At 33.2% G+C, this 12,039-nt stretch overlaps 1 pseudogene; it reads right to left on the bottom strand.

Moving 5' to 3' along the window:
- Window positions 1-3,808: 3,808 nt before the first annotated feature.
- LOC134368509 (serine/threonine-protein phosphatase PP1-beta catalytic subunit-like) overlaps window positions 3,809-12,039 on the bottom strand; it is a 39,483-nt pseudogene continuing 31,252 nt past the window's right edge.

A 12,039-nucleotide genomic window follows, 5' to 3' on the forward strand; every position in this document is an offset into this window, starting at 1 on the left:
GTGTGCCTTTTAATAAATTGGTGTCATAATTTGTCAGGACTTTTTGGGGAAGAATTTTGGCCTGTATATATATTAAATTACTCAGATGAGGCAGCTGTAAAAATTAACACGCATCTTACCCAGGTTCCAAACTTTTTGCATGTAATGTCTGAAAGAAATGCTGAACTGAACCTATAACCTCAGGCAGTCATTTGTTCTCTCTCTCTCCCTCCACACGCGTGCGTGCACACACACATGCAGCCCCCTTCCACCCTCATACACTTGCAACCTTCCACCCTATTGATACCCAAAACCATGTGGTATTACAAGTAAGATTTTATAACCACCGGGATCCCTAAAAGGAAAGAAGCAAAGATTTATGGCCATTTGTTGTAAAGATAAGGGTTAATAAAACACTGGCAACCTGAGTGAGAAAAGTAAATTACAATGAGAAATTAAAGAAGCTTATGGTGTAAGTTAAGGAACTCAAAAGGTGGTGGTTGAAGGAAACAAGCTTTAACTTTTAAAATTTCCTAACAAGGAGATTTATTTAGAAATTCTGGCATTAAAACATACTGGCAAATTCCAATTTTAAAAGATCAAAATTGTTACACTGTATCTAAGTTTCACTTTTGTTGATAAAACATTATAAAGAGAATAAAAATGATAAAAGGTACGTACTCATATGGAACCAGTAAAGTTGTATACTTACATGGAACCAGTTCCCATTAACTTACTGTTTATTTTACAAAGTATGCTGTTACTTTAAAATTCTTCTAACCACTTTTTATCAGTCTTAGGAAATTATAAACCTTTGAAAGCTACTAGCAAAAAGGGGGACAACCTATTTCTAAGTGGCTGCATTAGTAAAGTAAGGCTTATAGTAAGTGTCTTCTCAGGTGCAGGTTTGATTCACTCACGGACTCATTAGGAAAAGACGTGGATTAAGTTGTGTAGAAATAAGAATTCAGACTGACCACCCTCCTTCCCTAACATACTTTTAGCATAAAAATGTTTTAAAAAATCAGTCTTTTGGTTCAAAAGTTCTGATTGCCATGAAGACAAAGGGATATACCTGAACTTATAAATTGAGACATATTTCAGTTCCTAGGCTCAATATAATACACTTTTATATTCTTAAGTGACATCTCAAGATATTCCAGGCTTTGCCCTGATGAAAATTTTCTTGAAAGGCTTGATTCTCCTGAACACCCATATGACAAATTAACCACATATTTTAATCTTTAAAATTCTTCCTGAAATAACTTTTCAGTTAAAAAAAAAAAAAAGTCAGGAATGCCTAGGTATTCATTATAATGAAGGGACATCACAGCATGGATACTGGGTGGTTGGCTAGGCTCTCGTACCTGATGACTAAACACTTCACAAACCAGTCTCACTGATGATTAAAATTTGTCCCTGTGCAAAAGTAAAACAATGAATGTTAAAGTTTCAAATGCAAAGGATCCACTCTAGTTGACACTTTCCATTCAAGAACTAGAAGAATTTGACCATAATAACCTTTCTTTATCACCCATGTGATCATCACATTATAACAGACAGCTAGTGTATTTAAAGATTTTGAATGTCACAACATGTGGATTAAATTGTATATAGAAAATCTCTAAAATGAAAAAATCAGAAAGAAGAACCATATAAGTAAGTGGCATTGGAATTAAAGGATATTTTCCTCCTAACAAATGAAGTTTTACTTATATAATGTAGCAATGAAGCCAAGCAAATATTTGTACTGAAGATATTATTTGTATATGAATAAAAGCTATAATAGTGGTTTAAAGTGTTCAAGTAATTTTTAAACATAATAAATTTCTATTCTTTAAATTTAATGACCAATATTAATTTGCTTAATTACTATTTTTTCATAAGTAGTCTTGACCTAGACAAATTTTTACAAAAACCCAGTAAGATCCAGATTCATAAGGTTTAACTAATACTGAGAGTAATAGACTGCCCTTTCCCTGCCAAAGGCTTATTTTCTAGACCTGCTTCAATATGACTGCTAAAAGAGTACATTTAAAATTCTATTATTAGAAAGTGCTCAACTTACACTCCAATCAGAAAGTTATTTAAATCACACTAGATAAAAGCTTATGGGACCTAACCTAATATATCATATACAGTTCATGAACACTTTCAGAAGTCATTCAATATACATCAAGAACATAATATCTACCCGAATGAAATGTGTGTTCAAACGTAAATTTTTAAAAAAGGAATAAAATAATCACTCAGGATTCATATCAATTAGACAAGTTTTACTAAATGAGAAAACTACGTTTAAAATGTGCTTTAAAACATAATGGAATTAGAAAACAAGACATATGCATTTTAAAGAACTTTTGCACTGTGCTGAAAATGAAATCTCTTGCAGTAATACTATGCACCAATTCATAAAATCTAAGTTAACAGAACTCTCGATTTAACGTTTTCAAAGACGATATTAAGGTCAAGAATTTCACATCTATGGTAGCACATATAGAAGGGCATTATAAATATGATGTCCATCCCTATGAAGCTTACAAATTTGCCAATGCTCAATAAAAAGCTTTTAGAATCACATCCAATAGTGTCACATCCAAAGAATCACAAATCTGTGTCCTGTAATCCTGTAATTACTCCATCTAAAATCTTTTTGTTGACTTTTCTACTCCTTGCCATTTGTTAATACTAACCCTTAAAAAAAAGAGAACAGGAAAAGAAATGCAATAAACTCTTCATCAGGTACAGAAATTATTGCTACTATAGTTCACTACAAAGCACGTCTATATAATATCGTATGACCTTTGAATACGAAAAATCAGAATAAAAGTCTTTAGTGACATAAGCCTTACAATCGTATACAACATTCACATGGCAATATTAGACAGTTAAGCACCCATAGTTGACAAAATGTCCCACTGACCAGCATTCATTTAAATACATCCTTCTTATAGAGAGAAAAAAAAAAAGATAGTGTCAGCTTTCCAAGACTTGTCAAAAAGGGATTCTCATGTTCTGTAAATCTAAAAACAAAACAACAACAACAACATAACCCCCCAAAAACAAAACCAATGCAGGGGAGGGTGTTACCAAAAAGTTAAGCATGCCAAAAGTGTTTCGTGCAAATTAAAACATAAAACCAATGTACCACATAATCACATTACCAAATACTGGGTAATACTATGAGCCTTAAATGAAATGCTACTGCAGAATACAGCATCAAGTTAAAAGTTAGAGTGCACAAATCCAAATCAGTGGTATTTTCTGTATAAGAAAATTATTCACTATCAGCTGTAAAGTTTGCCCGTCAAACTGATTAAAATCATGACATTGCACAGTTTGCGTATTTTTAAAGACAATCAATCTCTAAAATTCCTTTTTACTGTAATGAGTCATAAGTTTTCTTAGTAAGATCACACAAGTACATAAGCAAGGGAAAATAATAGTTGGTGAATGTCTTTTAAGCTCTCTCCATATTTCACTTTTTAAAATGTTTAGGGAAAAAAAAATATTTGCCATTATTCTAGAAAAAACAAACAAAACAAAACAAGCCAAAATAATTAAACAACCAAGCAACACTAAAACCACATTACACAGATGGGTCATCATGCTTTCATCTGATTTAACTATCACATCTATTTTAACTGGGATGATTTTTCAACTTTAAAAATTATGATACGTGAAGATGTAACTTTAATGAACAATTTTTAACTTGGGTTTAACGTTGTGGAATATTATAACAGAGTATACTTATTACAATACTGTGTAGCACATCTTTCTATTAGAAAAAAAATTAAGATCCTTTACCCATCTCCTTAAGTTAAAAGGTGTGACATCATAAAGGGTGTCAAATGGCTGGATGGTTTTACAGTGCACACTTATATTTTATGAAGTATGTCCTTAACAAATCTGACGGTTTCCTTACAGAATTCCTTTCTTCACCTTTTCTTCAGTGGATTAGCTGTTCGAGGTGGAGTGACAGGGCGTCCAGAATTCAGTCCACCATACTGGTACTTAGCTTTCTTTTCACATGGTTTCAATATCTGAAAGTAAATAATTTATTAACAATGTTATTCTTTCAAGTGCAGTAAGTTCAAGAAAACTGTTAGAATGGTGGGTTTTTTTCGATAATGGGCATATTGTAAAATATTGCCATTTCACAGAAATTATAAAAGTGCAATAAAAATACAGAACAAAACAGCAAATTCCACAAACATTTCTCACATTTAAAGGGTGCAAATGTCTGAACACTGTTATTATGTGTCATTCCACTCATATTTTAGCAACAAAGGCCTGGGCACACTATTCCTATCAACTACCCAATCCCTAGATTTAAGTAATTTTTTTTTCAAATTAGTGATCTCTGTGGTGAGAAAAAGAACACCAGTTTAATAGTGAAAAGACCTAGGTTCTCATCATAATTCTGACATATTTATTTAGCAGGGTAATTAATCTTCAACAAGTCACAAACTCTTCAGACCTTATTTTTTAATGTATAAATTTATTTTAAAAAATGCTTTATTTGTATATTTCACTACCATAAAGTTCACACATTTAAAGTGTGTATGTCAATGGGTTTTAGTTAGTTTACAAAGCTGTTCAACCAGTACCATAATCTAATTTTAGAACATTTTTGTCACCCTATAAAGAAATCTTGCCCACATTAGTAGTCATCCCCCATTTCTGTTCTCCACCTCCCCACAACCCCTCCAAACCTAAGCAACCACTAATCTATTTTCTGTCTCTATAGATTTGCCTATTCTGGACATTTCATGTTATTGACATCATATAATATGTGGTCTTTTGTGACTGGCTTCTTCCACATATGTTTTCAAAGATTCCCCACATTATAACATGTACTTGATTCCTTTTTATTGCTGAATAATATTCCATTATATGGATATGCCAAATTTTAGTAACCCAATCATTAACTGATGGACATTTGAACTATTTCCACTTTTTGGCTATTGCAAATAATGCTGTAATAAACACTCATGTACAAGTTTTTATGTGGACATCTGTTTTCATTTCTCTTGGGTATATAACTAGGAGTGAAATTGCTGAGTCTTATGATAACTCTCTGTTTAACCTTTTGATAAACTGCCAGACTATTTTCCAAAGCAGATACCCATTTTATATTTCTACCGAACAAGGCACAAAGATTCTGCTTTCTTCATATCCTTGCCAATACTTGTTACTGACTTTTTTATTATACTCATTCTGGTGGGTGTACCTAGAACTTTAACCTACATTACAGATGGAAAATGTCATGATTTTATGATAAAAATGTGTAGAAAAGATTTATGAAGTAATTCCTAAAACTATTCAGAACGTCACAGTGCCTCAGTGAAAAAAAATATTTTAATCCAAATCCACAATGACAACTGTTGAAAGATAAGGCTTGGTTACTATCCCTAAATTATAAATGAGAAGTCAGTCATTTACCAGTTGTACTAGCTGATGAAAATAGTATAATGTAACAATGAATCAGAGGGATGGGAACATCCCACTGCATTTAAAAAGAGAAAATATAGTGTGTGCACGTCAAGGACATAAAATAACCTTTGCAAAAACAAAGTATTATGGTCATTTTAGTCAGTGAACAAGAATGACTCGTAAGCAGCGCACTCAAGCTAGAGCTGGCCTCTCTAAAATGTAAACGTTTCTCTGTTCATAAATGGGTACTTTAAGATTATTTACAAAGCTTTTTCATAAGTAAATATTTTACTTTATTTTCATCTGAGTTTATAATTCTCTCTCTCCCTCCAGTATCTGTCCCACGCATTCACCTTGCAAAAGAAAACGAAACGCTAAATTATGCATTGCATTTACATTCTTCTAATAGGTAAGCCACAATCCAAAAGAAGAATTTACCATTTAAACATCTGAGTCAAGTACGACTGACATACTTAAGTTCCCTAAAACCCTCGTATTTGATATATAACAAAAAGGCTGAAAACTCTGTGACTTAAAATAGAAATCTCCAATGAGTCTGAGTGGGAATCAATTCTTAATTTCAACATTTGATCAAGGAAAGATCATAAATCTACAAGAAAAACCCTCTGACAACAGTTTTAATTACATTTCTAGTTGCTATAAATTTATATTTATATCATACCTGAAAAGATCACATCAAAGTTTCATCCACGCTCATCATTGCACCAGCATTATCAAACTCCCCACAGTAAGTTGGGGCTGAAAATAGGGTTACCAATTGTCTTTTATCAAAAAATTCATATCCGTCTTCCACCACCTGTCAAAGGAAATGTCAAAAGAGAAAACATTTATTAATAGGCATTCTCAAACATCTATACTAATTGAGATTAATCTGGCAAAGACATTTTAAAAACCCGGTTTTGTTTTGGAAGTTGTGTTTTTTATTCTTAAGCTGCTTAGAGCATTAAAATTGGTGTGCCTTTTCTATAATGGCAGGCATTTATCTTAAATGGAATCATACATTATTACCAAAAGGCTTAAAAATCATACCATCTCTAAGGGTCCCCAGGAGACAAAAACAAAATATGCTAATAGGTATAGCGACTGCAGGGAGCTGAGTGAAGGAAATGGTTAATGGACTTCTGTGGTTAGCACCCAAGGACGTGTTCACTTGGTGAACTAGCAAACGAGTTAACAACCAAGAAATGTCAAGGACTGCAAACAATCCTTGAGAACGCTTGAAGTTGTGAGAACACTTTCTTGGGATGTTCCCAGGAGGCGCATTATAGATAACCGAGTGCTTGAGAAGGGAGGTAACCGCCTTCTGCTCTTGAGAAAAGTATAACAGAATTTGTTCATTAATGCTTATCTCGCGTTCACAAGCTTGCTAAATGTAACAGCGGCTGGGTCGGGGCTACTCCCCTGAGAGAGCAGTGGCCCCGAGCTCTTCACCTGCATCTCGTCTGCTGTGTCTTCCTTCACGTCTCTGATCATTTTAACAACAGCTGGGACCCCCAAGTACTTCTCTGATGATGACAGTATAATCCAACTATTCTTGCTTTGCTTTTAAATATTCTATTAGTATTATAGCTACATATTGAAAACATTACTAAGTTGAATTTAATTCACACAGATTATGCTCCTTAAATTACTTGCCAATAGATTAACTTTTATATGTGTTATCATTTTCTTTAATGATTTAACATGATTTCTAGACTCTGTTGTCAATTCCTGAGTGACTTAGACTATTTACTTTTCTCTTGGCTCCACAAATTTTAGAGGGAGGCAATAACATGTAAACATTTCATATTTATTTACTTAGGCAACATTACATTCTGAAGCCTCTTTTAGGTATCCTTTGATAAGCAAAATTATCCTGCAATACTTGCTAATACAGGAAAGCACCTCTAAAATCACTTGCTTTTTAAAATAACTCCTACCTCCATACTGAGAACACATTCTGTTGAAATTACTTCATAGTACAATTTAGATATTAACATCTTCTGTTAAGCCTGGGGCCACCTTATCTATCCCCAGTTCAGCATAGTGCTTGCCACTCAGTACATGTCTCTTAGTTCTTAGTTCATTTGTTCATCCTTTCACACATTGTTTAAAGGAAATACTTTTAGTTTGTGTTATTTCCTATTGTAGGTCTCTTAATTTTACAGATAACATTCTTGAAAATAAGCAGTATAGGATTTTGAAGATTTCTGGAAAAGAAAAGACCATGCAAACTAAAGTAGTTCAATAACCTGACTTAAATTATCATCTTTTTTGGAAAAAAAACAGTGAATGGAGATCTATGGCTGAAAAACCCGATTACAAGTGGGTATTTCATAGTTAGGAAACTTAGCAGCTCTTCCCTGTTATCTAATAGAAGGCTTAATTTTCAAAACCATAAACACGATGTTTGCTGATAAAAAGACAACTTTGCCAAATGCAAAGGATTCGGGAACATGACTGTTTCAATTGAACAACCAGAAAATTCTGCTAGAAAATAGGTATGTGATATAAAAAATGCAGAGAATGAGAAGCCAGCCATTTTTGTTTTTCACTTAGGGTCACACGAAGAAGTAAAAATAGCCAAGTGACGTAGGGAATAAATTCCCAGAGAAAAAGTACTGTGGAACAGCATATACTTAGTTTAATAAATTTGGCTTGAACAAAGTAACATGGAATCTTAAATATATTTTAAAAAATCAAATACTTTTAGTAGCCTCAAAGGTAGCCTAAGATATTTTTAAATGCCTTTCAATCAATATATTATGTTTTAGAGCACAAGCACTTGATATGTTAAAGAAGTATTAAAATACATTATTGCTTATTAATTCATTTCTTCAACAAACACTAAGTGCATGCTACAATTGCCAGTAACTGTGCAAGGCAACAGAGATTCAAAAATTAAAAAAAGCCATAGTCCCCTCCTTAAAGAGTGTACAATCTACAGGTGAAAAATCCTCAAAACTCTAAATTGTAGATCTGCTTTTATAATGAAAAATTGCAAATATAGGCAAAAGTAGATAAAGACTTCGATAAACTCCATAACCTCAACACTCATCCTGATTCAATAATTATCAGGATTTTGCTACATTTGTTTCATTTATCCATTTCTAGAAAAACATGGACATTCTTTTTACATAATAATAATGATTTTTATCACAGCTAAAATAATTAACAATGACACTCGTATATCTACTACCTAGTTTATAATCAAATTCCCCAACTGTTTCAAAAACGTCTTTTTACGGTGTGTTTTTTTCTTATCAAAATCCAAACAAGACCCACACAATTCATTTGATTGTTGTCCATAATATATAAGAACCATATAAAAATCTAGACTATGTCTACAAAGCTTGGAAAAGCACTGAAAATTGTTAGGGTTTCATTGTACTAAAAATGTGTTCTTTTGAAACATTTCCGCTTATAGGGTGAGAAAACGTTAACAAACCATTCATTAGGTTGTTAAAAGTGAAACATAGGTATTGCCTTTGCCTATCCTACTGCTTTTCTTGTTACATGTCATTTAGCTTTCTTGGACCTCAGTTCCATCAAAAATAAAAAAAAAAAAAAAGAGGGCTTGTGGGAAGTTAACAACTGTTGTTAAAATATGCAAGTTTTATATTTCATACCTGATGAGTTTGACAAATCAAGTCTAAATCATGACGATTCAGAAATTTACTGACTACATCACCTCCAAAAGTGAAGGAAACACCACGATCATTTTCTCCCCAGCCTTGCACATCTTTATCTGGGTCAGAGCACAGCAAATCATAGAGCAAACCTTTAAAGAACAGCAATATAGCAAGGAAAAAAAAAATTTATATAATAAAGCATACTTTTATCACGTTTCAATTCTTCTCCTGCCCTCCTACCCTTTACTAAACAATCCCTTGCCCCCAAGGTATCCCAGTTTATCTAACTTACCCACTCTTTGTTAAAGCAACCATACAAATTTTGCCAGTACTCTCTTAAGGGAGTACTTTTCAAATATATGAAATAAGTGTACAGCACACTCTGAACACAACAATAAATGAAAAAGGCTGTTAATCTTTTGTGTATAGTTTCTCTACCTGAAGAAACAATTGAACCAGCAGCATTTCCTGAATATTTCATCCTTTCCTTACAGAGTGACAGAGTCTGATTCTAAGCACCATAGTCTATTCCATTAGTCTATTTTACTTATCCCTGAGCCAATAACACACTAGAGCTTTTTAATGTCTTTATATTTAATTGGGCTAGAATCCTGCTAAATTATTTTCTTCAGGATTGTCCTGTTATTTTGATCCTTTGTTCTTCCACATAAACTTCAGAATCAGCCTGAATTAATTGGTATGGAATTTAATTCCATAAAACCTTCAATTGTGATTTCATTAGAATTTGATCTATAGATCAATTTGGAGAAAGAAACATTTCCACTGAGGCCTGGTAATATGGAGAAACAAATCGGAGAGATCCCTGACTTTAGTAATGTTTTGGGTCTAGAAAAAGAGGTCAGGACTAAAAATATCTACCTGGTATCTTCAATTGAAATCTTGAGAGAGACTCAAAGTCAAATTGCAGTGAGATTAAGAGCAGGGTGGATGTTGAGATATGAAGTAGTTTTCTAAGAACCATGGTGGCTGAGGGAACATTTATATATATATATAGAATGAGTCAGTTTTAAGACTTTTTCAAGAATCCAAAAAGTTGATAATACAGCTTAGCAGGAAAGGAGATCTCATTTTCAGTCATAGTACAGCTTGTTTCAATAGAATTATCCTTTGAAGACCTTTGAAAAACCCTTTGAAGAATTAGTGGCAATGTACTCTTAATTTCTCTCATTGATATTTCCTAAGCTCCCACTATGATGTTTAAAGAAATCCAACAGCACAAAAATCCCCTGGGACAGTGAGTCTCAACTCATAAGTCCTCTCTGGTTGAAGAAGAATCTATAAAAAACACATACACACACTATTTATAATAGTGTACTCATACTCATGACTACACTATTTGATGTGCAATCATGAGTAGCACTTAGAGTGATATTATCAGGCTTTCAGTACAATGAGCAAAACAATCCAATGACACTTGAAAATAAGTGATAAAGTGCATGTTTTTAACAGCCCAATTTAGGGGTTTAGTCTTGTTTTGCTCAGGCACTGGTCTGTGAATATTTTTTATTGCTTATCTTAGAATTTTGAACCTTAAGAGTGGGAAATGAACCTAATGACAAACCAGCCCAATACTTACTTGAGGAATAATCAATTCCCCTTTACAAAATTGCCAATAAATAATCCTCTTATCAGTAAGCTAAAGGGCCATTATTTTTTTCTTATATAGTATGTTCCTATACTGGGCTCTATAAAAATAAACCCTCATAAACAATAATATTTAGGGAACTTCCAGTTTGGTGAACACATTGGTATGCTGGGAAGGTAGCATGCCCAGAGAGCACAGGGAAGATCTGGGCTATCCCTCCTCTACCCCTGGTACCTTTCCCTATGTATCTCTTTCGCTTGGCTATCTCTGAGTTGTATCCTTTATAATTAACCAGTAAATTTAATTAAAGCACCTAAGGAGGGTGTTGTGGGAACCTCTGAACCTGCAGTCAGCCAGAAAGAAGTGTGGATCACCTGGGGACCCCACTTGTGGCTAGCACCTGAAGGGGGAGTCTTGGGGCAGTCTTGTAAAATGGAGCCCTTAACCTGTGGAGTCTGTGCTAACTCTGGGAGCTAATGTCAGGACTAAATTAAACACCCAGGTGGTGTCAAAAAATTGGCTATGTGAAAAAAACGCACACATTTGGTGTCAGAAAACTCCACATAGAAAAGTATTGATGTTTTAAGCAAAAGCTAAACTGAGGAAGCAAAGCAAATTAACTTCTTTCAATTCAACAGGTCTTCATGGCATTTCGTGACATGAATGCCATGATTAGATACCTTAATACATACACTGGTATTCAAATATGAGTAACAACATTTTAAAGCCAATAGTAAAGTTAGGGTAAGCAGCAAATGTGCCTATAACTTATTTATAAAGTTATGTTAGGCTCATTTGTTAATCAACAAAGCATTTTACGCACAACTGAAATTTACTTTTCTTTGACTTGCTTAACAACTCAACGTTCTTAACGTCTAAGTAGTCAATTTTCATAATTTTCCACAAGTTTTCACATACATTTTTCACAATTTTCATAAAATTGACCACACTTTTCTTTTTTCTTTTTTTTTTTTTTTGACCACACTTTTCTAGAGCCTTTAGAGTTCTGAAAATTTGAAATACAGATGGTGCAGAAAATAACAGAAAACTACTAGATAATTTAAAAGAAGGTCACTGTATCCTTGACTAAGAAAGAAAGACTATTTTAACTAAAAAAAACTTTTGACTAACTTAAGTTTTTAATGGACATTACCAATGCCAATATGAATGAGGGAGTCTAGAAAGATAGGAAGGTACAAGGAATAAAGAGCAAGTCTTTTCAGTGATAAAAGAAGTGTGACAGAATCAAATTATATAAAAATTTTAAAGTTCTGTATTTTGGGGAATGATTATTACAAAATAAAATAAAGTAGTTAACTTATTAACTATAAAAAAGAGCTCTTTTAAATACATAAACCAATCCTACTTTCACTAATTATAATTAGG

Source organism: Cynocephalus volans, chromosome X (genome assembly GCF_027409185.1).
Source record: "Cynocephalus volans isolate mCynVol1 chromosome X, mCynVol1.pri, whole genome shotgun sequence".
Classification (NCBI taxonomy): domain Eukaryota; kingdom Metazoa; phylum Chordata; class Mammalia; order Dermoptera; family Cynocephalidae; genus Cynocephalus; species Cynocephalus volans.